The 25,696-nt window shown below is 41.9% G+C and overlaps 1 pseudogene; it reads right to left on the minus strand.

The window, feature by feature from the left end:
• Nucleotides 1-24,912: 24,912 nt before the first annotated feature.
• On the minus strand, nucleotides 24,913-25,426 carry LOC150020140 (peptidyl-prolyl cis-trans isomerase A pseudogene; annotated as a pseudogene).
• Between the last annotated feature and the right edge of the window lie 270 nt (nucleotides 25,427-25,696).

Genomic DNA, 25,696 nt, shown 5'->3' on the forward strand with positions numbered 1-25,696 from the left:
CCATGAGTCCTTTTTCTTTTTTGCTCAATATCTCCACCCCTTAACCCTCCCCCACCAGTTGTCATCTGCTCTCATCTATGAGTCTGTCTCAGTTTTGCTTGTTAGTTCAGTTTGTTCATTAGCTTCCACATATGAGTGAGATCACATGGTATTTGTCTTTCTCTGACTGGCTCATTTCACTTAGCATAATGTTCTTCAGGTCCATCCATACTGCTGCAAAGGGAAAATTTTTTTATTTTTATTTTTTTTAATGACTAAGTAGAATTCCATGGTGTAAATGTCCCATGCTTGTTTTAATCCACTCATCTACTGATGGACACTTGGGCTGCTTCCATATCTTGGTGATTGTAAGTAATGCTGCAATGAACACAGGGGTGCTTATGTTCCTTTGACTTAGTGTTTTGGGTTCCTTCAGATATATTTCCAGAAGTGGGATCGCTGGGTCAAAAGGCAGATCCATATATTTCAAACACCACCACCACCACCACCAAAATGCTCAGCAAGAAAATATAGCTCTTTTAACCTCAATTCTTAATACTTTGAACTAACAAACATTTTAATTAACAGAAAATTCAACTACATCTTGCAAGCACTTTATTATTATTACAAGATTTGGGCATGGGGGTAGGGGTTGGAGTTCCCCTGGAGAGAAATTTAAGCTGGAGAGCTGGAAAAACCCATGCTTTGTTACAAACTGGGAATTTCTCTTTGCATGCTGTTTTTCTTCAGCTCACGGTAAATGATATTTAAATATTCCCTCTGCAGCAGAGAACCAAACAGCACCTGTAGACCTGTTCTCTTGTTCCTACCATAACAAATTGCTAATTATTCACAAATACCACCAAATTGTTTTAACATGCCTCTGAGACCACTTGAACGAGTCTCAATTTCTCTCTCCCCGTATCTCCTTTTTCCCTCTTTCTCATCTTCCTTCCCTGCCTTCTCTTTTCTTTCCTGTAACCCTTACACTCATCTCTCCCCCTTTATAACCCTGCTAACCCCCCTTCTCAGGATGCAAAAATTATAAAACCTGATGATCAGAGATGCTGCATACTGACTCAAAGTCTCTGGAGGTTAGTGATTACGTGCTTGGTGACTGCACCTCTAGACCAGAGCTTTACCTGCCTGGAGTTGCAGGAGATGTAGCTGGCCTTGGAGCGTACCTGTATGTTTGTAGGGGGTAGGAAAATGTCGGTGAAGAAAGAAGAGCTGGCAGAGCAAAAGGGAACTGCTCTGCCTATCCTACATGGGGGAGGAGCCAATAGCAAGGGAAGATATAAATAATGAAACAATGGGAGTGGGCAGAGACCAAGGCTGGAACCCAAAGAGAAGGCCCTCAATGGAGAACGAGCAAGGCATAGTTAAGAAGATTGGTTAAAAAAATAGAACTTAGAAGAATTCCCAGAGTCAACGACATAAAGGGGCGAGCTGTCTTGAGCTGGGTCTGGAAGGAGGAATTGTTATCGAGGGACCATTGCCTGTCCAAACAACTCTTTTTCCAGCTTTATTAAGATGTACTTGATATATAACATTATATAAGTGTAAGATATACCACATGCTGGTTTGATATACTTATATATTGCAAAACGATTACCCCCATAGTGCTAGCTAACATCTCCATTGTGTCACATGACTGTTATAGCAAAATGATGATAGTGTGGGAATTAGCTGTGGAGCTGTAGATCTGGATAACAAAAACTTGAATCCTGACCCTATTTCTTAAACCGTATGGCCTTGGGCAAGTGATTTACCTTCTCAAGTCATTTTTTTTTTCTTTAAAAAGATTTTTTTTATTATTGATTATGCTGTTACAGTTGTCTCAATTTCTTTCCCCCCTCCTTCCCCCTCCCTTCAGCCCCCCCCTTTAGTCCATACCCTTTGGGTCCTGCATCATCTCCCTCCCTTTTTCCCCTTCCCCCTCCCCGCTGACCTCCCCCCAATATGTTCCCCGTACCTATAATTCTTTTTCCCCTCTCGTTGCCTACTTAGTTTGCCTTTGTTTCGATTCCCTAGCTTCTGCTGTTGGTTGTTGTGATACAATTTTCATTTTAATGTTCATAGTTTTGATCCTCCTTCTTCTAAACCAGTCCCTTTAACATCTCATATAACAATGGTTTGGATCTAATGAACTCCTTCAGTTTTACTTTGTCCTGGAAACACTTTCTCTGCCCTTCTATCCTGAATGACAGCTTCGCTGGATAGAGTAATCATGGTTGTAGGTTTTTGATTTTCATTACTTTGAATATTTCTTGCCAGTCCCTTCTTGCCTGTAAAGTCTCCTTTGAGAAATTAGCTGATAGTCTAATTGGGACCCCTTTGTACACAATTCTTCTCTTATCTCTTGCTGCTTTTAATATTCTCTCTATCTTTAATTTTTGACATTTTGATGATAATGTGTCTTGGTGTGGTCCTTCCTGGGTCTAGCCTATCCGAAACTCTCTGTGCTTCTTGGACCTGTAAGTCTATTTCCCTCCCCAAGTTAGGGAAGTTCTGCTTCATTATTTTTTCACATAATTTTTCAATTTCTAGTTCTTTTTCTTCACCTTCTGGCAATCCGATAATTTGAATGTTCTGTCGCTTATAGCTGTCCCAGAGGTTTCTGAGCCTCTCATCATATTTCTCACTTTTTTTTCCTCTTTCTGCACCGGTTGACTGTTTGATCCCTCCCTATGTTCCAATTTGTTAATTTGATCCATGGCTTTCCCTTCCTCACCACTTGTCTTGTATGTGTTTTTGTTCATTTCAGCACGACTAGCCTTCATTCCTTTGCTGTTTTGATTCAGCCCCGCTATTAGGTCTGTAAGCTGTCTGATAACTATAGCTCTGAACTGAGCCTCAGAAAGATTCACTATTTGTTCATCGGTCAAGGCTTTTATTTGTTTTTTCATTAGCTGCGTGATTGGTATTTCAATCATTAATTCTGCCTTTCTGACTGTTTTGTTTATCTTTCCTTCTTGGGCGGCGTGCTGTCACACCTCCTACGCTGTATTGGGCGGAGCCCCGTGTGCTGGTCACCACCTGGCAACCTTTCTCACCACCCTGTGGCGCTTTACATGGGGGCGGGGGTCCAAGATGGATTCCCACTGTTACTCTCCGCTGAGGAACAGGGCTACCTCCCAATGGGGTCTGTCTTCCCGGGCATTGGAATCGTGAGCCAAAGGATTTGGTCTGCAGCCGGGGCGGCCCCCAAGTGCCTCTCTCCTCCCCCCAAATACAGATGTCTGCTTACTGGGTTCCGCTGTTTGCTGCTGCCGCTGCTGCCTCCAGCAGAGTTCAATCTCTTTCAGCCGCGGGCTCGCACTTCCTACCCGTCCAGACAAGCACCACTTGTTTATGATTTCATACGTTGGACTTTCATGTAGCTTTATTTTCAGGAACTTCTTATTATTTTTAGTTTTACAATAGTTGTATTCCTTAGGTGTAGAGGGAGACTGAGCGTGTCCATCTATGCCTCCATCTTGGCTGGAAGTTCCCTTCTCACAGTCTTGTTGCTTAATCTGTAAAATGGGAAGTATAATAGGAACCTACAGTCATAATTGTCCAACAAGTGGCAGCTCTTACTATTTCTTCTGCTATTATGACTATTATAACAGAAGCTAACATGTAGTAGGTACTAAATTTTGTTGTTGCTGACTGTGGAAGGGTTATATGTGCTATATATAAATAATCAAGAATTTTTTTCATAGCACAAAATACAACCAATCAGTTCAGACTTTGAACAACTTCTTTTATGTACTACAAACACTGGCTGGACATTAAAGAACCCTCTTCAGCCTTGACATTCTCCATGTGGCCACAGAGCGCTGTCTTGTGCTTATTTTTCTGGATGTTCCCCTATCATACAATCGGGTTTGCTTTATCCTTTGGAAGTTGCAACCTGCCAATGGAAACATCAGCATCCTCTTCCCTCAGGCCAGCAATCTATGCTATGGAAAGAAAAACAGGCCTCTTGACCTAAGTTGATACAATCTTGATTTTGGGCAGCCAAGAGCTGAGAGGCTGAAACTCTGTGTTGATGGTCTGCAGGCCAAGATTGCATTTCCAATGACATGAATTTCTATCCATAGCATGGCAAGAAAGATGACTGCATGTAACCTGCACTCTTTATGACCTTAACAATATGATTGTTAGGGCCATCCATGCCAATTTGGATGACTAAAGCAAATGAAAAGAAGCCTTAAATAAAACAAGCAGAGATGTCAAAATATTAGAATGGTCAGATCCCATCTGAAATACTGTGTTGAATTTTGGAGGCCACATTTTAAATGAATACCCTAAAGTTGTATTTCAAGTATGCAAAAGATGAAAAAGATATGATGATGTATGGAACACAGCACACAGATGTGTCAGATACTGAATAAAGAGCTAAAAAGCACTGTTCACCACAGCCTCATAAGAGCCAATGTGGTCTCCATGTGACAGATGAGCACACAAATACTAGAGAACTATAAGTAACTTTTCTAAAGTCACAGCTAAAAAATATATGAATCTGGGCTGCATCCTCAGGTGTGTTTCCCTCCAAAGTCTCTCCTCTTTACAATTACAAAAACATGAGTTTTCAGTAGGGGCTGGAAGCACTCGAGAAGCATTGAGATGGAGAAAAACTGACAAAGAGAAGGCATAGCATTTGTCTTCATAAAAGAAAAGCATTTTTATTCTAGTTAGCTATAGACCTTGATTCTAGGATGAAAGCCTCTTAGAATCAGGTTTCACTTAACATAAGCAGGAATTCTTTAACAATCAGAGTGACTCACAGAGATATTCGCAGACCTAGGTAAGTTCTGAACATCCCAACATATTCAAGCATTGGCCTGGTTTTCTTCTGAGAAGTATATGGTAGAGGGACCCCTGAGTTAGGTGATGGCTGGACCATTTACTTCTAAGATGCTGTCAATACCAAGACTATGCAGTCCTAAATCAGCATTTGCGCACTGTGTTACCAGGTCACTGCTACACACACAACAGTCCAGCTCTTGTATAGAGCAGTGTCTGAATGAGGACTCTTCTGATCCCAAACAATAGAAGGTTCAACTCAAATGGGCCTAAGCAAGAGATAATAAAAATGGAAATAAATAAGCCAATAAGAACATACTGGCTCAAGCCACTGAGAAGTCATGTAGTTGTGGCTAGACATACCTCTGGATCTGGGGCCATAAATGATAGCCTCAGGATCTGATTTTCTTCCTTTCATCTCTCAGCTCTGCTCCACCTTCCTTGAATGATTCTCAAACGAGCTCTCTTATAATATAATAGTGAGATGGTTGCCATAATTTCTAGGGGGCAACATCATTTTAGGTTTAAAAATAGCAGGAAAAAAATGAAAAAACCTGAGCTGAATGTGTTTGTTGCAACATTTCCAATGAGTTCTGTGATTCACTTTAATAAAAACTGGCTTCAGTTATGTATGTGCCTGGAACTTATTACTATGTCCAGAAAAATGAGTTTGGCTTGGGCTGGGCCACATGTTAAACTCCCAGTAGCCCCATCCAGACCATGTGGACAGAAGTGGGAGAAGAGTGGATTTTGTCACTCATTATTGAGGACCTACTATGTGAATTGAGCATTGTGCTAAAAAAAAAAATCAAAGCTGTTGTATATGACAGCTAAAAACAAGGAGGGTTCATCTGTACTGAATGACATTTAGAAAATGGCTTATAATTATCATTCTGCCTTTGTGTAGGAAATCTTGTTTCCTATATTATGAAATCTGGAGAAGATCTCACTGGTTCTCAACTGGGGCAATTTTACTCTCCACTCCCTACCCCCCTGGGAACATCTGACAATGTCTGGAGACATCTATGTTTGTCACAACCAGAGGAATGTTCCTGACACCTTGTGGGTAGAGGCCGAGGTGCTGCTAACCATTCTACAATACACAGGACAACCCCTCACAACAAAGAATAACCCAGCACAAAGTGTCAATAGTGCTAAGGCTGAGAAACCCTGCTTTAATGGAAAGCACATAAACATCCACTTGCAATGTCCAGAAGCCCCCCCCCCCCCCCCCCCAGTTACAGGAAAAACTCCATGGTGCTGTAATAACTGAGAGCACTGGAGTACAACTCTAAATAGGGAACTAAATGTCATATTCAGGTTGAAATATAGGGTAGGAGACCAGGCCTCGGTTCTGTTGCATCCAATTGCTTGCAGGTGGTTGCTCACCTCCACTTTCACATTACTTAGACCATCCCCAGCCAGAACTCATACCACATTACCTTCCAGCCTCCAGGCTAATCACCCAATGATCAGTAACCCAGAATCACTAGGAAATCATACCTGCTGGGAACTAGCTGGATAGCTAATGAATTGCACAGGGTTTCTGTCAAACACACATCTTTAACTGGTCAAGAGACTTAACTTCATTTCAAAACTATTCGTTTGCATTTCAGATGAGTGTTCCAGATGTCAAGGACAGAGTCCTCTTGCTGAGCCCAGAACTGGGCCAACAATTTTTTTCTGGAAGCACTCTGAAGAATTGACTTCACACCCTTTTCAGGGGGCTAGAGTCGGCCAGTGGTCGTGTTAGGATTATTATTGAATTTGTGCTGCACAGCCAGGTCTCACAGTCCAGAAACTTCATCAGCTCACCAGAAACCCTACCTGCATTACCTTAGCAAGCTTGAAGCAAAGCAGCAGACGAAAGGACACGACATGAGAGAGGGCCACTGAAACTATTTTATTTCAAACCAATAGATTCTCCTTCTGCTTTCCTGCCTCAATTTGAATGTGGAAAGCCCTGCCATAATAACTGATCCATGAATACTCAAATATCATCACTTTTAGGTCATGTATATTCAAAACCTCCAACATAATCATTTTACTTATCCAGTTTTGTCAGCAGAGAAACAAAGTAAACCAACAGTTCGACTAAATTAGCATTGATTTTACTTAATCTTGATTTTATATTTGAACCACCATGGGGCTTTTATAAGTCCTAGTGCCCAGACCACTCCCTAGATGAATTATGTAAGACTCTCTGGGTGAAATCCACAAATCAGTATTTTTAAAGCTCTCCTGGTGATTCTAAAGTGCTCCTGCCTGCATGTCCACACTTCACACTTTATTATCTGGTTATCACCAGTGACTAAAGGAGGCTTAGATTGAGCATGGCCTGAGCCTTACAGCAATGCTAAAGGAGGGAGGGAGGGAGAGTGGGAGAGAGGAAGGAAAAGAGGAAGGAAGGGAGGGAGGAAGGGAGGAAACAACCCACTTCAAACCGTTGCCATAGGTTCATTATACTCGGAATTTGGATTTCATTTATGTGTAACTTCCTCTTTATTAACAATAAAAAGTAGCAGCTCAGTTCTCTTATATAGCAATAACTCTGCAACATAAAAGTGTTTTCCTACTGTCGTGTCAGGGTGGCCGTAGCCAGAATCCTTGCTTCCACACACATGTATTTTCATTTGCCGAGGTCACCCTTACCTAAGAGAATTCTTTCTCCATAAGCGTTACTCAGCTCAGACTGGCCAAGTGCCACCTTCGTTAACTTCCTGTATATATACGGGCACTGCTGTTCAAGGGGCGCAGATGATATTGGCTCCCCAAGTCCTTGCCCGCCGCCACAGGACAAGACTAAAGGTGGATGATCTTGGCTCCCGTGACTCCCCTGTTCTCACTCACTGCCACGAGAATTGAAAGGCAGATCCTGTTGTTCCCATCCTCGCCCGCAGGAGCGCAATTAAACTGGTATGAATTCCCCCTCCAATGCTCCACTGTCGTTTTTCAGTCTCGGCAAATCCAAAATAAACTTAGCTGGAGTCATACTCCTGTGCTGCTACGTCTACAATTTATGCAGCTGGAAAAAATATAAATATTTCAGGCCAGATAGTGTTGTTGATGCAGAGGCAGATCATCTTTTGGTATTACTACTCCTTTGCCCATGCTAGTAAAACTATTCAGTGGTAGGGGACAGGGGAGACTTCTCAATTTCATGTTAGCCAATTTAGGGAAGCACCGGTGATTCCTATACATTTACGTCAGCCTTAAGAAGAGACCACAGCTCTGTTATGATTCATTGGCTCCTCTTGGGTCATTAAAGCCAAAAGATGCCCCTAGCTTCCTAAGCTCAGATTTTCTTAAAACAATGACACCCAAAGAGATGGCACAAACTTCTTTCCTCCTTGGCACCATAGAGTTCTCCAGAACTTAGCCCCTCTGCAAGAACTAAAACCACCCTTTAAACCTTTATAATTTCTTGCCTGAGAGTTATGTTTTTCTAAGCCTGGGTTCCTAATACAGACTGTTTCCTGAAATTAATGACCAGCTGGGGAGAAAATATGTTTAGAGTCTGCGTACATGCAGGCCATACATCATCTCCAGCCTAGATCCCCTTTTTCCTGGGAGTGGTATGCTTCTCAGTCTCTAATATCTCATCATGAAAGATTGTCGCTGAATGACTCACTGTCATTCCCAGTGGAGACAGGAATGTCTGATATCATTTCAAGCAGTGAGGGGGGGTTGATGGGAGCGGGAGGCAGAGAGGGTGTGGGGCAGAGGGTCTGCCTGGCTGAGGCCTCACATCCACAGGGGGCCTCATCTGTGCATTCTTAGCTTTAGCTCCCAATCACGGAATTCATAGTCACAAAGACGAATGGACAGGAATCAAAGATGTGTATGATGTCAGTTTAATATATAACCCATTCGCCATCTGTGGTGCCTGTAGCATACGATGAATTAGTATTTTTATAAACCCCGAATTTCTTGTGAACAACAGCACTACATTGCATTGTTCCTTCATGGGTTACAAGTAAACATTTAACATATACTATTTTTAACAACATGTCTTCATATGTCTTCTTCTTCTTCTTTTTAATGAACTCAAAACTATGGAAGTGGTCAAGGTCTCTCTGAAGCTCCGAGCAGCCATGGTGGAAGGGCGTGTGTAAGGAGACAGGCAGTAGAACCCTCGTGGAGGGGGAGAGGTGCTCAGTATGGCCTCTGTCCGTTGCAGCAGCTCAGCTGAGGATGGGGGTGGTGGCTCTTTGATCTCCCACTTGCTGACAGAGCCACATTTGGCTCTGCTTGGAGCTGGCATCAAGCAGAGACCAGATCCCCTGTGAGTGGTTCCTTCTCCACAGAATGTGGACAGATGGGCCTGCTGGGGGAGGAGGTGCCCCGGGCAGAGAGGACGGCAGGAATAACTCTGTTCACGGCCACTCTTTCACACCTTCCCTGGTGAGCAACCAGAGGCTGAGTTCACATGATAGGCATGGAGGACACCTGGTCTCACCAGTGAGCACACGCATTCTGTGTACTGGGAGGCTGGACATGCCCTAGACTTGAGTTGAAGACTTTCAAACATGTGTCTGTGGATTCATTTTCAGATGATCATTGTACAGTGGAAAATTCTTTTCAATGCCCCAGAACCCTGGGTAGAGGTGTCATTGCTGATAGGAAGGGCCGAGTGCTAGTGGTCAGGCTAAATAATGAAAAATCTCCAGGTCTAACCAAGCTGTAACAAAGGAGTCGAGGATGCAGTATTAGTTTCCTATTGCAGCTGTAACAAACTACCACATGCTTAGTGGCTTAAAGCAACACAAATTATTATCTTACAGTTCTGGAGGTCAGAATTCCACAGTGGGTCTCCCTGGACTAAAAGTGAGAGGTCAGCAGGATTGTGTTCCTTCAGAGAATCTGTTTCCTTGCCTCTCCCAGCTTTTAGACTCTGTTCATATTCCTTTCCTTGACTGGCGACTCTTTCCTCCCTCCTCAAAGCCAATAACAGTGAGGAGGGTCCTTCTCACACAGCATCTTGCTAGTTCTGTCTTCTGATTCCCTCTCCTACATTTAAGGACCCTTGTGATGACATTGGACCCACCCAGATAACCCTGGTTAATCTTCTTATTTTAGTCAGCTGATTAGCAACCTTAATTCTATTTGAAATCTTAACACCCTCCCTTGTCATGTGACCTAATGTATTCACAGGTCTCAGGGCTTAAGAGAAGACAGCTTTAGGGGGCTTTTATTCTGCCTACCACAGAGGGTATGCATAAATTACAATTGGAGATCAAGTCATCTTTTTTTTTTTTTTTTTTTTTTTTTTTGATGGATGCTTATTGTGCACTGATTCACACCAAGAATACAAACAATAGACACCAGTGGAGAAGGCAGAGTGATAGGTCACATGATGGAGGTCTCTGCAAAGGAGAAGAAATGGCTTATTCAGTGCAGGTGACACAGGAAGTCCTGGTGCTGACGATGCTATTTTTCTAAGAATCTCACTTGTTTCTGCCACTTTCCTGACAATCTTGTCTAAGTTGCAAAAAAAAAAGTGTACAAATGGGCTAATGTATTATCCTCATCATTGCTAATGTTAATTGAGCACTTATTGCATGCTAGGTACTGTTCTAAGACTCTTTATTTATGTTAACTCATTTAACTCTCACAACCCTATGAGGTAATTACTATTTTTCCTATTTGGTAAAGAAGGAAACTGAGGCCTAGAGATTGCAAAACTTGCCCAAGCTCATAGATCTCAAAAATACTTTTGCTCTTCCTTCTTCTGGGGGTTGAATTTGATATAAGTATGGCAAAAAGGCAGGCAGAAAAGATAGTAGTAGTAATAGTAACAGTGACTGTTTGTTGAGTGTTTTCTCTTTACCAGATGTAGTGTTAAATGTTCTATATACATTAACTTATTCAGTCTCAGCAACAGCCCTGAGATACAATTATTATTCCCAGTTTGCTAATAAATATAGTTGACCCTTGAACAAAGTGGTGGTTAGGGATACTGACCCCCAACTCTCTACTCCCACACAGTTGAAAATCTGCGTATAATTTTTGACTCTTGAGAAACTTAATTACTAATAACCTACTACTGACCAGAAGCCTTAATGATAAACATAAACAGTCAATTAACATATATTTTGTTATATTTATTATATACTATATTCTTATAATAAAGTAAACTTAGAGAAGATGAAATGTAATTAAGAAAATCATAAGGAAGAAAAAATACATTTACAGCACCTCATGTATTTTTTTTTAATCTGCATATATGTGGACCCATGTAGTTCAAACCCATGTTGGTCAAGTGTCAACTGTACATAGAAACTCAAAGACATTAACTTGACTGTGGTCACCTAATCAGAAAGTGGTATTCCAGTCTGCCCAGCTTCAAAGCCCATGCTGAGGAAGAGAAAGAGTAGAAGACAAAGTATGGCTCAGTATAGTGGTTCTCAAACTTTAGTGTGCATCTAGTCACCCGTTAAAATCCAGATGTTTCTGACTCTATATGTCTGGGGTGGGGCCTCAGAATTTGTATTTCTAACAAGTTCTTGGTGATGTTGGTCTTGTATTGAGAGTCACTGGAATAGTTTATTCAGTATAGCATTATAGTCAGATCTGGCTTTGAATCTGGCTCTGTCACTTACCAAGCTGTGTGACCTTCAGCATATTTATAGTCTTTTTATTTCACATCTGAAAAATGACAACAATTTCTGTCTCAGAAATTTTAGGTGAGATAATACATGCAAAGCACCAAGCAAAAGGCACTTTTTTTTTTTTTTTTTTTTTTTTAATTTTGGTTTTTCAATTACAGTTGTCCCCTTTTCCCCCAATTTCTCTCCCCCACCCAGCCCACCCCCTCTCCCGCAATCATATCCCTCCCCGCTGTCCATGTCCATGAGTCCTTCATACAGGCTCTTTAATTAAACCCTTCCCTTACTTATCCCCCTTCTCTCCCTCTCCCCTCCCCCCTATTGACTGCTACTCTGCTTTTTGTTCTATTTAGTTCCTTTGTCTGTGTTGTTCTTTAGTTTCCTGTATTAGGTGATATCATATGGTATTTTTCTTTCTTTGCCTGGCTTATTTCACTAAGCATAATTCTCTCTAGTTCCATCCATGTTGTTGCAAATGGTAGGAGTTCCTTCTTTCTTTCTGCTACATAGTATTCCATTGTGTAAATGTACCACAGTTTTTTGATCCACTCATCTACAGATGGGCACTTAGGTTGTTTCCAGCACTTAGCTATTGTAAACAGTGCTGCTATGAACATAGGGGTGCATAAGTTCTTTTGAATTGGTGTTTCAAGATTCTTCGGGTATAATCCTAGTAGTGGAGTCGCTGGTTCAAAAGGCAGTTCCATTTTTAATCTTTTGAGGTAATTCCATACTGTTCTCCATAGTGGTTGCACCAGTCTGCATTCCCACCAACAGTGCAGTAGGGTTCCCGTTTCTCCACATCCTCGCCAGCACTTGTTGCTTGTTGATTTGTTGATGATGGCCATTCTGACTGGTGTAAGGTGGTATCTCATTGTGGTTTTTATTTGCATCTCCCTGATGGCTAATGATGTTGAGCATTTTTTCATGTGTCTATGGACCTTCTGTATGTCCTCTTCGGAGAAGTGTTTGTTCAGGTCCCTTGCCCATTTTTTAATTGGGTTGTTTGTTTTCTTGATGTTGAGTCGTATCAGCTCTTTATATATTTTGGATATCAGTCCCCTGTCTGTGATGTCATTGGCAAATATGTTTTCCCATATGGTTGGTTTCCTTTTCAATTTGCTGTTGTTTTCTTTTGCTGAGCAGAAACTCTTCAGTTTGATGTAATCCCATTTATTTATTTTTTCCTTTATTTCTCTTGCTTTAGGAGATGTGTCCGTGAAGAGATTGTTATGTGAGATATCTGATATTTTCTTGCCTATGTTTTCCTCTAGGACTTTTATGGTGTCACGGCTTACATTTAAGTCTTTGATCCATCTTGAGTTTATTCTCGTGTGTGGTGTAAGTTGGTGGTCTAGTTTCATTTTTTTGCAGGTCCCTATCCAGTTCTCCCAGCACCATTTGTTAAAGAGGCTCTTCTCACTCCATTTTATGTTCCTTCCTCCTTTATCAAAGATTAGTTGACCATAGAGGCCTGGGTTTATTTCTGGACTCTCTATTCTGTTCCACTGATCTATATGTCTGTTCTTATGCCAGTACCATACTGTTTTGATTACAGTGGCTTTGTAGTATTGTTTGATATCTGGTGTTGTGATTCCTCCTGCTGTGTTCTTCTGTCTCAAGATTGCTTTTGCTATTCGGGGTCTTTTTTGGTTCCATATGAATTTATGGAGTATTTGTTCTAGGTCTGTGAAATATGTCATTGGTATTTTAATAGGGATTGCATTGAATTTGTAAATTGCTTTGGGTAGTATGGCCATTTTGATGATGTTGATTCTTCCCATCCAAGAACATGGTATTTGCTTCCATTTATTTGTTTCTTCCTTAATTTCTTTCTTCAATGTTATGTAATTTTCAGAGTACAGGTCTTTTATCTCTTTGGTTAAGTTTACTCCTAGGTACTTTATTTTTCTTGTTGCTATAGTAAATGGTATTTTCTTTTTTGTCTCTGTCTCTGCTATTTTATTGTTGGTGTACAGAAATGCCTTGGATTTCTGTATATTTATTTTGTACCCTGCGATTTTGCCAAATTCACTTATTATATTGAGTAGTCTTTTAGTGGAGTTTATAGGATTTTCTAGGTATACTATCATATCATCTGCATATAATGAAAGTTTCACTTCCTCTTTCCCAATTTGGATTCCTTTTATTTCTTTTTCTTGTCTGATTGCTGTGGCTAGGACTTCCAACACTATGTTGAAAAGGAGTGGAGAGAGTGGACAACCTTGTCTCGTTCCTGAGTTCAGGGGGAATGCTTTCAGTTTTTGTCCATTGAGTATGATGTTGGCCTCAGGCTTCTCATATATAGCCTTAATTATGTTAAGATATGCTCCCTTTATTCCCATTTTGCTGAGTGTTTTCATCATAAATGGGTGTTGAACTTTATCAAATGCTTTTTCTGCATCTATTGATATGATCATGTGATTTTTGTCTTTCATTCTGTTTAGGTGATGTATTATATTTATTGATTTGCGAATATTAAACCATCCTTGCATCCCTGGAATGAAGCCCACTTGATCATGATGTATGATCTTTTTGATGTGTTGCTGGATCCTGTTTGCCAATATTTTATTGAGGATTTTAGCATCGATGTTCATCAGTGATATTGGCCTGTAGTTTTCTTTCTTTGTTGTGTCTTGACCTGGTTTGGGGATTAGGATAATACTGGCTTCATAGAAAGAGTTTGGGATTTTCCCTTCTTCTTGGATTTTTTGGAACAGTTTGAGGAGGATAGGAGTTAGTTCTTCCCTGAATGTTTTGTAGAATTCGCCTGTGAAGCCATCCGGTCCAGGGCTTTTGTGTGCAGGGAGATTTTGGATTACTGTTTCAATTTCCTTCTTTGTTATTGGTCTGTTGAGACTTTCCACTTCTTCTTGATTCAGTTTTGGAAGGTTGTATGTTTCTAGAAATTTGTCCATTTCTTCTAGATTGTCAAATTTCTTGTCATACAGTTGTCTGAAGTAATTTCTAACTATCATTTGTATTTCTGAGGTATCAGTCGTGATTTCTCCTCTTTCATTTCTGATTTTGTTTATTTGTGTCTTCTCTCTTTTTTTCTTGATTAGACTGGCTAGAGGCTTGTCGATTTTGTTGATTTTTTCGAAGAACCAGCTCCTAGTTTCGTTGATCTTTTGGATTGTTTGTTTAGTCTCTATGTCATTTAGTTCTGCTCTGATCTTGATGATTTCATTCCTTCTTCTTGCCCTAGGCTTTGTTTGTTGTTGTTGTTCTAGTTCTTGTAGCATTGTGGTTAGGTTTTTTATTTGAGATTCTTCTAGCCTTTTCAGATATGCCTGTATTGCTATAAACTTCCCTCTCAGGACTGCTTTTGCTGTGTCCCACAGGTTTTGGGTTGTTGTGTGCTCATTATCATTAGTTTCTAGAAATTTCTTGATTGCTTCTTTGATGTCATTGTTAACCCATTCATTATTTAATAGCATGTTATTCAATCTCCATGAGTTTGGGTGTCTTTGATTTTTTCCTCTGAGGTTGATTTCTAGTTTCAAGGCATTGTGATCTGAAAAGATGCTTGATATGATTTCAATTTTCTTGAATTTGTTGAGGCTTGTTTTGTGACCTATCATGTGGTCTATCTTTGAAAATGTCCCATGTGCACTTGAAAAGAATGTATATTTTGCTTCTTTGGGGTGAAAAGTTCTATATATATCAGTTAGATCCATGTGGTTTAGTGTGTTGTTCAATGCCTGTATATCCTTGGTGTTTCTTTGCTTTGATGATCTGTCTATTGTTGATAATGGAGTGTTGAAGTCCCCTACTATGAGTGTGTTGTTGTTGATATCCTTTTTGTGGTCTTCTAGTATTTGCTTTATGTATTTGGGTGCTCCTATGTTGGGTGCATATATGTTTATCAAAGTCATATCTTCTTGATGGATTGTTCCTTTAAGTATTATGAAATGTCCTTCTTTGTCTCTTTTTATTGTCCTTGCTTTGAAATCCATTTTGTCTGATATGAGAACTGCTACCCCGGCTTTTTTTTCCGGTCCGTTTGCTTGGAATATTTTTTTATATCCCTTTACTTTCAGTCTGTGTAAATCTTTTGTTTTGAGGTGTGTTTCTTGTAGACAGCAAATATGTGGGTCCTGTTTTCTTATCCATTCCGTTACCCTATGTCTTTTAATTGGAGCATTTAATCCATTTACATTTAAGGTTATTATTGACGTGTATTTATTCATTTCCCTTTGTACCTCTGTTCCTCTCCTCTCTTGTTTTTTCCTAGAACAGTCCCTTTAGCATCTCTTGCAATGCTGGTTTGGTGGAGATGTATTCTTTCAGTCTTCCTTTGTCTGAGAAACTCCTTATTTCACCTTCTATTTTGAATGAGAGCCTTGCTGGGTAGAGTATTCTTGGTTGTAGGCCTTTGTTTTTCATTGCTTGAAATATTTTTGACCATTCCCTTCTGGCTTGTAATGTTTCTGTTGAGAAATCAGTTGATAGCCTTATCGGAGCTCCCTTGTATGTTATTTGCTGCTTTTCTCTTGCTGCTTTTAGGATTCTCTCTTTGTCTTGGAATGTTGCCATTTTAACTATGATGTGCCTTGGAGTGGGTTTTTGGGGGTTCCTCTTGATTGGAACTCTCAGTGCTTCTTGGACTTGCATAGCTTTTCCTCTCATCAGGTTCGGAAAATTTTCTGTCACTATTTCTCCTATCAGATTTTCAATTCCATGTTCCTTTTCTTCTTCCTCTCGTATTCCGATGATCCTTAAATTATTTTTCCTAATGCTATCCTGTAATTCCCTTACATCTTGTTCATATTTTTTCAATCGTTTTTCATTTTGCTGTATTGTCTGGGAGTTTTTCTCTACATTATCTTCTAACTCACTAATCCGATCTTCTGCTTCGTTTAGTCTGCTTTTGACTGATTCTACTGTGTTTTTCAGTTCAGAGATTGTATTCTTAAGTTCTTCCTGGTTCTTGTTAACGATTTCTATGTCTTTTTTTATGCTGGTGTAGTTCTCTGCCAGTTCCCTGTAATTTTCTTGGAGCTGCTGGTAACTTCCTTGAAGGTTGTCATAGTTGATTTTAAGGATGTCGAGTATATTGAGCTTCTTTACCACCATTGTTTTGAATTCCATGTCTGACATTTGGGCTATGTCTATTTCGTCTATCTCTCTTTCTGAGGATTCCTCTTTTCTTTTCATTGAGGGGTTATTTTTGCGTCTTACCATGTTGGATTCTTTTTGTTTTTATTTATTTATTTATTTATTTATCTATTTATTTATTGGGGGGGTAGTCTGCTTTGACTTCCCTCCTTTGTGGTGTAATATTCTTTATCGAAGGTCTGGGAGTTTCAGTGGTGCAGTCTCTTTGATATCCTGAGCCTGATGGTCTTAAGTTACCCTTTATGTCGTTTGTTTATGCTGTTCGGTTATATTTCAGATGTTCTTTGATAGGATCTTCCTTCTGGCTACTTGGTTGAGAGTCACTCTATCTGCTTTGTCTTGAGTTCTTTTGTGGATATGCTGTTAAAGACATAAACACACAGCCCAGGCAGGAGACCCACACCCTCAGAAAGTATCCCCCACTCTATCCTGCTATCGTTAGCCAACTAGCCCGTATTAATATAAATGTAAAGAGATTTGAGCTTTTATACTATAAGAAGAATAGATACGAGTTGTTTTTGGGGAGGAAAAATATAATTTTTGATAGAGGGGTTGATAGATTAATAATAGTTGAGACTGTGCAAGCCAGTTAGTAATATTTACATTGTATGTTAAGAAAAATAGAAAAAAAGGATAGAAAAATACTTAGTATAGTAAGAAAGTGGGATTGTATTGTATTTGGGTTTATATAGTAATTATATTGTATTATTTAAAGTAATAGGGGGGCTAAGCTAGACACACAAACGAATAAACCACTATTAAAGAGAAAGGCTGAGAAGGAGAGGTTATATGCAACACGTTAGAGATAAAGTTTGTTATTATTGGAAGAGGTGGAGGAAAAACACTCCCCCAAAAAATCCCCAAGAAAATAGGAGAAAGAAAAGAAGAAAGAGAGAAAGAGAAGAAAATAAAAAATTTACCACAACCCCCCCCAAAAAACCCCAAAAGGTTAGCAAGAAAGGAACAAAGAAAGATAGAAAAGAAAGAATACAGAAGAAAGAAAAAAGAGAGAGAAAAAAAAATTGAACCAAAAAAAAAAATATATATATATATATATATATACCCCCCAAAAACCCCCCAAAAAAAACCCCAGGAAAAGAATAAAGAAAGAAGGAAAGAAAAGAAATTATTAAGAAGAAAGAAAGAACAAGGGAGAAAAAATTTGGGAGAAAAAATTTGGAGAAAAAAAAAACGATGTTTTTACTCCGTTTTAGCCTTGGTGTGTTGCCTTCTTTTTCTGGGTCCGCAGCTGGTCTAGTGTGGCAGGTCAGAGGTTCTTGTTCTTTTGCCGGACTGGTGTGCGCACCCGGTTGCCGCTATGGTGCGCGCCCGCGATTGCCGGCGCGGCGCGCTACCTTGCTGCCCGCTGTAGCCAGTTGAGGTGCCCTTGCGCGTAAGCCCCTGCGCGCTCTGACGGCCCGAGAGTTTGCCCCGCGGTTGGAGCCCACTGCTGCCGGGCCGCGGTGGTTCCCCGTTCGTGCCAAGGTGTTTCTGTCCGCGCGGGCGGCCCGAGCGCTTTCCCCGGGATTGGCTCCTTCTTTCGCTGGGGCGCGGCAGTTCCCCGTTCGCGCCGAGGTGACCCTGCCCGCTCGGACGGCCCGAGCGCTTTCCCCGGGATTGGCTCCTTCTTTTGCTGGGGCGCGGCAGTTCCCCGTTCGCGCCGAGGTGACCCTGCCCGCGCGGACGGCCCGAGCGCTTTCCCCGGGATTGGCTCCTTCTTTCGCTGGGGCGCGGCAGTTCCCCGTTCGCGCCGAGGTGACCCTGCCCGCGCGGACGGCCCGAGCGCTTTCCCCGGGATTGGCTCCTTCTTTCGCTGGGCCGCGGCGGTTCCCCGTTTGCGCCAAGGTGACCCTGCCCGCACAGGCGGCCAGAGAGCTCCCACTGACCCCGGGCTGAGGTGCTTTCACGCTCGCACGCTGCCCCGTGCCCTCAGTCCCGCTGAGCCGAGCTCCGGGAGTTGGTCTCTCGCCTCTTAGGGCAGGGCCAGGGACACTTGCGCTCAGTGGAATCGAGCGTCCGTGGGTCGCCGCCTCTCGCTGTTCCCGTGCTGCAGCCGCCCGCCTTCCCTCACCCGTCTGGGCGGGCACAAACAGAGCCTGCGCTAGTGGTCTGCTTTCCGGCCTGGGGCCCTGCGCCCACGGGAGCTGTCTAGGGGTGTCTGTGCACAGTCCTCTGCGTGTTCAGTGGGCCCTCCCTGTGCCCGTTGGAGCACTGATCTTATGTCCGTTGGGGAATGTCCGAGGGACGCCTGGACTCACGGCCCTGCGCACCTGGGCCAGTGAGTGAGAGCACTTCCCTATGTGCGCCCCCGCGACCCAATGGTAGGGTTGGGGAGTGGATTAGCGCGCCCCTGCGCCTGGGCTCCTCCAGAACGGCCTACCACACCCAAACTTTCCTCCCGTCTCCACCATCCACTAGAGAAAAATATAAAGGAGAATTATGTTCTCACTTGCCCGGTAGCACGCTGTCTCCTGTCCTTCAGCGCCAATGCCACTTGGTCGAGTCCCGTCTCTGCCAGCGGGCAGAGATCCGCTCTCCGCCTGACTCCTCTCTGGGGTAGCCTGTGGTCGCCAAAAATCCTTTGTGTGCTTCCCACCACAGCTCGGGCAGCCGCCCCAGTCAGGAATCCCGTTTCGTCCCCTTTTTCTCCGCTATCCTCACTAAACAGGTTGTTCCCAGGTGGATTTTCTCTAATCCAGCAGTGCCTTGGCTCAACTCCCGCCAATGTCCAGCTGCTCACTGAGATGTTCTGTCTGCAATTAGACCAAACTGTAGACGGGTCTCCGGAGCCTAAAACCGCAACCTCTCCTCACTCCTCCGCCATCTTACCTCCTCCGCAAAAGGCACTTTGATTTACAGTTTTCACCAGTCTTCACACTGGGAAGAAGATGAAGCTCAGGAGAAATGCTATCTGGATGGCTGCCATGGCCTAGGAGCTCCAGGCTTGAGTCAGGAACTATCCTAGATAAGTTAGATCTAGAACGTTAAGCTGTAGCTATGGTAGGAAAAAACAGCCTCCTGCTTCTTTCAGTACATTGGCTGTGTGGAACACTGACCTTTGCCCTCAACATCATATAATTAACAAGACAATGATTCACATACACTTCACCACAGAAACTCATTGTTACATGATCAAGGATGCAGTTCTCCCACAAACGTGGAAGAGTTCATCTTAGGAGAGCTGTACTGAGGCCAACAACTCTATTCTCCAGGAATGCATCCTTAGTACCAATGATGGGGAGAGAGTCTTAAAAGCATTTGTGGCTTCAAAAATCGGGGTGTTTGGTGAGGGCTTAATAAAGAGCTTGAAAAATAAACACTTCAATGATCATATCATTATTTTTATTCCTTAGAGAGTTAAGCATTATCTCATTCCAAACATTCCTCTTTCACTCACGTACTTAAAACAATATCAGTGCCAGTGCCTTTTGAATTTGGTGAAAGATCAGCGTTTTTTTCCCATCACGCTGCCAACCGCCTAGTTCCCAAGGTGGAGTTCACCACCAGTTACAACCCTCTTCTTGCACTTTTGGACACACCTTGTAGATTTCTGTTTTAAGAGGCTAAAAACCACCAGAAAGAGCCAGAGACTCTGAGAAACGTTTTAGTTACTAAGCTATAACAACAAAACTGGCTTATTGAATATTTTTAATAAATATTATCTCTTTTGGACACAAAACATATTCCTGAGAGAGTTTGTCCAATAAAATAAAATGAGAGACCAATGTCATGATTCATCAAAAAGATAACCCTTCCTTCCAGAAGAAAATTGGAGCCTTAAAAAGGTAAGTTCAAGTCACTGATTCCTAAGCAAACTTGTGTATGCTTGGACACACACACACATACCACACACACACACACAGTACCCAGAATTTGTCTCCACCAGGCATGGTAAGACAAGAGGGCATGAAAATGACTGTCATGAAGGAAGAAGTTCTGTGCTCACAGATTCCTAAAAACAGAAGGGAGCACACACCCCACAGGGCCACATGGGGAAGCACTGGGGTTGGTCCAGAGGCAGAAAGAGTGAGGAAGAAACATGCACAAGAGCCGTTATGGTGGTTTTGTGGAAAGGAACAAGTGAGGCAGGCTTAGGATTGGCTAGTTTGAATAAATTCAGCATGTCTGGGACATAGGGGTTATCCCTAGTTGTCTGGTACCTCGCCTTAGAGGAATTAGGGCAGGTGGATAGTGGCTCAGAGTGTGAGAATCCAATAGAGAAGGCAGTTGGGGGAGTGAACTCTGCATGGTTGGCCTGCATGTGAAAGGCAAGGTCCCGGGCCAGTTGGTGCTACCGCTAGGAAATTGCTAACACTCCTCCGGAGTCAGCAAGGCCCCAAGATGTCAACTCATTAGACTATAGAAAATAAAAAGACATGATTAATACACACAGAGAGCTGGGGAATTTTACAGCACAATACCACACACAAGACAGCTGTTTAGTTTCAGGATTGTTTCGTGTTTCTTCTGTAGACCCTTTGTTGGCAGTTTAGACACAGATTTTTTTTTCTCTCCCCTGAAAGTGACTGACTCGGTAGTGCTTGCTGCTGCCTTGTGTCTCCATCGCATATTGTTTCTATCACAAGCGTGGTGATAGGAGGGGTCAGGGGAGGGGGGCCTGAGCTTTGCAGTGCCTTTTAGGAGCTGCCTCAACACTGAGAGAAAAGGAAGATCTAAATTTGGTGTAAGTCTGATAAGTGAGAAAAAGGTCCCCCAAAACAATGAGAAAGCTGATGATAATTCCTTATCCATTAGTACAAAAAGTTTCAAGGAGTTTGGCAGACAGATATTTTTCTCAGTAGTCTCAAGTAGCAAATAAGAGGCACATGGGAGCTTTGGTCTTTGTTTTCCAGGACTCATCACACTCAGTTGACTCCCTCACCCACCACCACACCAAGTAGATGTGTGGCCCAGGCTGGACCAGTTCTACTGCTCCATCTTCCTGGTCACATGGACCTTCATCCACACTGGAACATCCCAGCCCTATCCTGGCATTTCTATGCTGATGACTTCTAGGTTCACAGAGCTAGAATATAATAATAATAACAACAACTAACCTGTGCTGAGTGATGATTAGGTGCTGGGCATATTCAAAGCACTTTACATAGGCTATCTCTTTTAGCCTGATCTTCACAACCATCCTATAGGTAAGTACTATTATTATCCATATTACATGAAGAGGAAACTGAGTTACAAAACTGTTTAAGGAATTTTCTCAAGGTCATGACCTCATCAATGGTAGAGCTAGGATACTGCCTGAGGCAGTCTAACTCCTAAACCCCAGGTCTGAATCATTATTGTCTATTTTCTCTGGAATTGCTGGCAGATGCATTCCCTGCTGTTTGAGGAAAGCTGATATATGATAGAAGAGAATAAACTGTTTCCCATTAGGAATTGTTTTCAGCTGCATATAAGAGAAAACCCAAATAACATAGGTTTAAACAGATTTAGGGCTTTATTGTTCTCTAACATAATATAAAGTGCAGAAGTAGGCAGTCCATGGCCAGAAAACAGGCTTTCAATGCTATTGGGGAGGCAGACTCTTTCTATTTTTCTTCTCTTCCATCCTTAATTCATGGTTTCCATCATCAAGGTGGCTTCATCATCCAAGATGGCTGCTGGAGTGCCAACCATCAGGTTATGATTCCAGACAGGAAATGGGAAGAATGGGGAAAGGGGGGAATGGTGGCTTTATTAACAGAACCAACTCTTGGAATTGCACCCTACTATGTTTGCACATATCTCACTGGCCACTCTGGACTGAAGGAAACAGGGAATATAATCTTCAAGGTGGTATTCCTAAGAAAGGATGGGTGAATAGGTAGCTGCTCTTAGTCCCTGCCACAAATACAGATATATTCTAACAGGACATTAATGATCAAGCTTCCATTGGTCAAACTCACTAGCTCATTTGCAACACTGGGAAAAGATTCCAGTCTTCTGAATTCCAAACCAGGGAATTTGTCATCACACAAAGAGCTTAGCTCTTGAATGCAGCAGCCTCAGGAAAACCTGGCAAAATTTAGTAGAATCAACCATCATCTCCATGTTGTCTTGAGGCTCATAGAAGGCTTAGTGGAGGAGAACTAGCTTGTTTAAAATGAACTATAGGGCAGAATGATGCCAACTTTCTCTAGCGGCTAACAGAGACCGCGCAAACTGACATTCAGGCAAATCACACAAGCTGGCTTTGAAGCTCCGCTGCAACTCCCGTCCCACCAAGGACTTAGACCACCAAATCCATTCCATAAGAACCTAATAATTCAGTTATTAAAAGGCCCCCAGAGCAAATAAGAATTCTTTATTCACCAAGTCAAGTAACCCTTGTAAACAGGCCCTACAGCTGGACGTCTCTCAAAATTTATGGGAGCAGTGAATTTATATTATTTCATATATCAAATAAAAATGGACTGTGCTGCAACATTTATAAAACCCTTTCCCTCTTGTGTTATGATTTCCTCAATATACATTCATACATACACATTGTAGTTAGACTTGACTCATTTTTTAGAAAATACATCAAGAATGCAAGAGAGAGCGTTGCTGGCAATTAACCCCGAATCTCTCCCTGTTGTTATAAGATGGAAGGAAACTGATTAGTCACAGATGCACACACACCCTATATGCGTATTCAGCTGGCCTTTAAGCAGCCCTCACCAGACCCTTCACAGCCCATGGGCTTTGTCGTTTTGTTCATTTTTGCTTTCAGGACTTCGCGCCCACTTTACTCTCTGCCTAAAGCACTTTTCTCCACTGTTTAGTCTGATGAACTATTTGTGCTTCACACTCCACTTAGATGTCCTCTCCTCTGAGAATCCTAAATTCTAAATTCCCTGGGACTCCTGAAACAAATGTGTTGCTTTTTCTCCTGTCGCATGAAGGTAGTAAGCATAATTGTTATAATAAATTGTTATTTATTTGTTTTGATGCCTGTCTTCCTGACTAGACTGTGAGCTTACTAGAAGAAACGATGTTCTGTTTATTTCTGTATTTAGTGCTGGTACGTGGTAAGTGCTTCCAAATGTGGCCAAATTTTAAAATGAATTGGGTTGGACAATAGCTCCCATCTACACTGGTTTTCCCTGAGCTTATGACACCATATCATTGTTTTCCTCCTTCACATATTTTGCTCTTCAAAAAATTGCGTTAAATCTTACAGTGTTCATGTAGCCCCATTCACTTGAGTAACTAGGTCCCAAAGTTTGAAAGCTTCAAACTCTGATGCCAAAAATCCACTTTCCTCTTTGCACACCCTGTTTTTTTCCCTTAGCTTCTCTAATTCTTCCCACGTAGCAGAACCTGTGAAAGAGGGAAATATGTCTTCTAACTAAACAATTACAGGTAAAAAATTTAAGTGAAAGTCCCTATGTGGTCCAGGAAAACAAAGTAGCTATTATTCGATCAGACTGAGATCTCTAAATCAGATTGGCAACCTCTGAGCTCTGCTGGAGCCTATGAACTGAGGTTGGAGGGCTGTGGGTAGGTGGAATGGAGGACAAACGATATTTGAGGGATAGTATGCAAGATGCCTAGATCAGATGTGGTTCATGTGCAAGGTTATTTGTTGGACTTAGTTATGGGACCAAATTTTAAATGGTTGACAGACATAAGGAGTCCTAATTTTGGAGTCAGCCAGATTAGGTTTAAATGATCATTTGGTCCATTGCTAAGCTTGGTCAATTATTAAGTTTGTGAGCTTGGGTGTATGCTTTCCTGGAACCCAGTTTTATCATTTGTAAATTGAAGATGTAATATTCACAGGGTACTTCCTGGGATAGAACAAGTTTATTCCTTTAAAATACCTAGTGGCCCATAGCTGGAACATAGCAAGCTGAGTGTAATTCTCTTTCTTTCTCATTTGAAAGACTTTAATCAAGAGAAGCAGAGATTGTCACTCCTCATTGCTCTTCCTTTTATCCCCTTTGCAAAAAAAAAAAAATTGTTTTTTGTTTGTTTGCCATTGAATAAAACCAGTTTATGCACTTTCATTCATTCAACAAATATTATTCAATGAATATTTAATTATGAAATGGATTATAGTCTCTTCTCTCAAAGAACTCACAGTCTAGAGAGAAAGACAGACCAGTAAGGAGTTAAGAGCTTATCTAAGGGCAATAGAGAGCCATTGAAGAAACCATCATAATATGTACAGTGTAGAGAATGGATTTGAGGCAGAGAGACATGGCAATGCAGGAAAACAATATTTTTGTTTAGTTTTTATGTCATAATAATAAACTTAACTCTTCAATCCATCTAGACTTGTAAAAGGTAGGGAAAATATGGAATCCAATGAACTATGCCAAGGACACAAAGATTATAGGACATTCCAAGCAGATAGGGGTGAAGGTATACTCTCCTGAGCTACAGAAGGAATGGTCTGGTGGTTAAGATAAAACACAAGTCAAATTTATTAAAGTTGTCCACCAGCAAGAATGGTGATCTTCTTGCTGGTCTTGCCATTCCTGGACCCATAGCACTTCATGGCTGTCACAACACCCATGCCGTCTTTCACCTGGCCGAAGACCACATGCTCGCCATTCAGCCACTCAGTCTTGGCAGTGAAGATGGAAAACTAGGAACCATTTGTGTTGGGTCCAGCATTTGCCAAGGACAAGATGCCAGGATCCGTATGCTTCAGGATCCATATACTTCAGGACGTAATTCTCATCATCAAATCTCTCCCAGTAGATGGACCTGCCACCTGTTCCATTGTGGCATGTGAAGTCACCACCCTGGCATATAAATCCCAGAATAATTCTGTGAAAGCAGGAACCTTTATAACCTAATCCTTTCTCCCCAGTGCTCACAGCATGAAAGTTTTCTGCTGTCTTTGGAAATTTGTCTGCAAACAGCTCGAAGGAGATGCAGCCAAAGGGCTTGCCATCTGCAGCGATGTCGAACGGCATGGGGCAGCGGTTGACCATGGCTGGCATGGGAAGATACCAGGTGGCGGCAGCATCTGCAAGGCCAGGAGAGCAGCATTTATAGACTGATGGAAGAAGGGGTTGCCGTAGAGGAGTTGAGGAAGAGGAGCGGTTAGATCAGGTGTGCTGATTTAACACATTTTCAAGAGGTAGAGTTGACAAAACTTGACAGATTGGCTGTAAAGGGAAAGAGGAAGGAGAGGAAACTTAGAGTATTGTGGGACCTGGTAAGAAGAGGTGATAAGTTCAATTTTAGACACTGCGTTTGAG

The sequence above is a fragment of the Furipterus horrens genome, unplaced genomic scaffold (assembly GCF_987537825.1).
Source record: "Furipterus horrens unplaced genomic scaffold, mFurHor1.1.pri manual_scaffold_2, whole genome shotgun sequence".
NCBI classification, from domain to species: Eukaryota; Metazoa; Chordata; class Mammalia; order Chiroptera; family Furipteridae; genus Furipterus; species Furipterus horrens.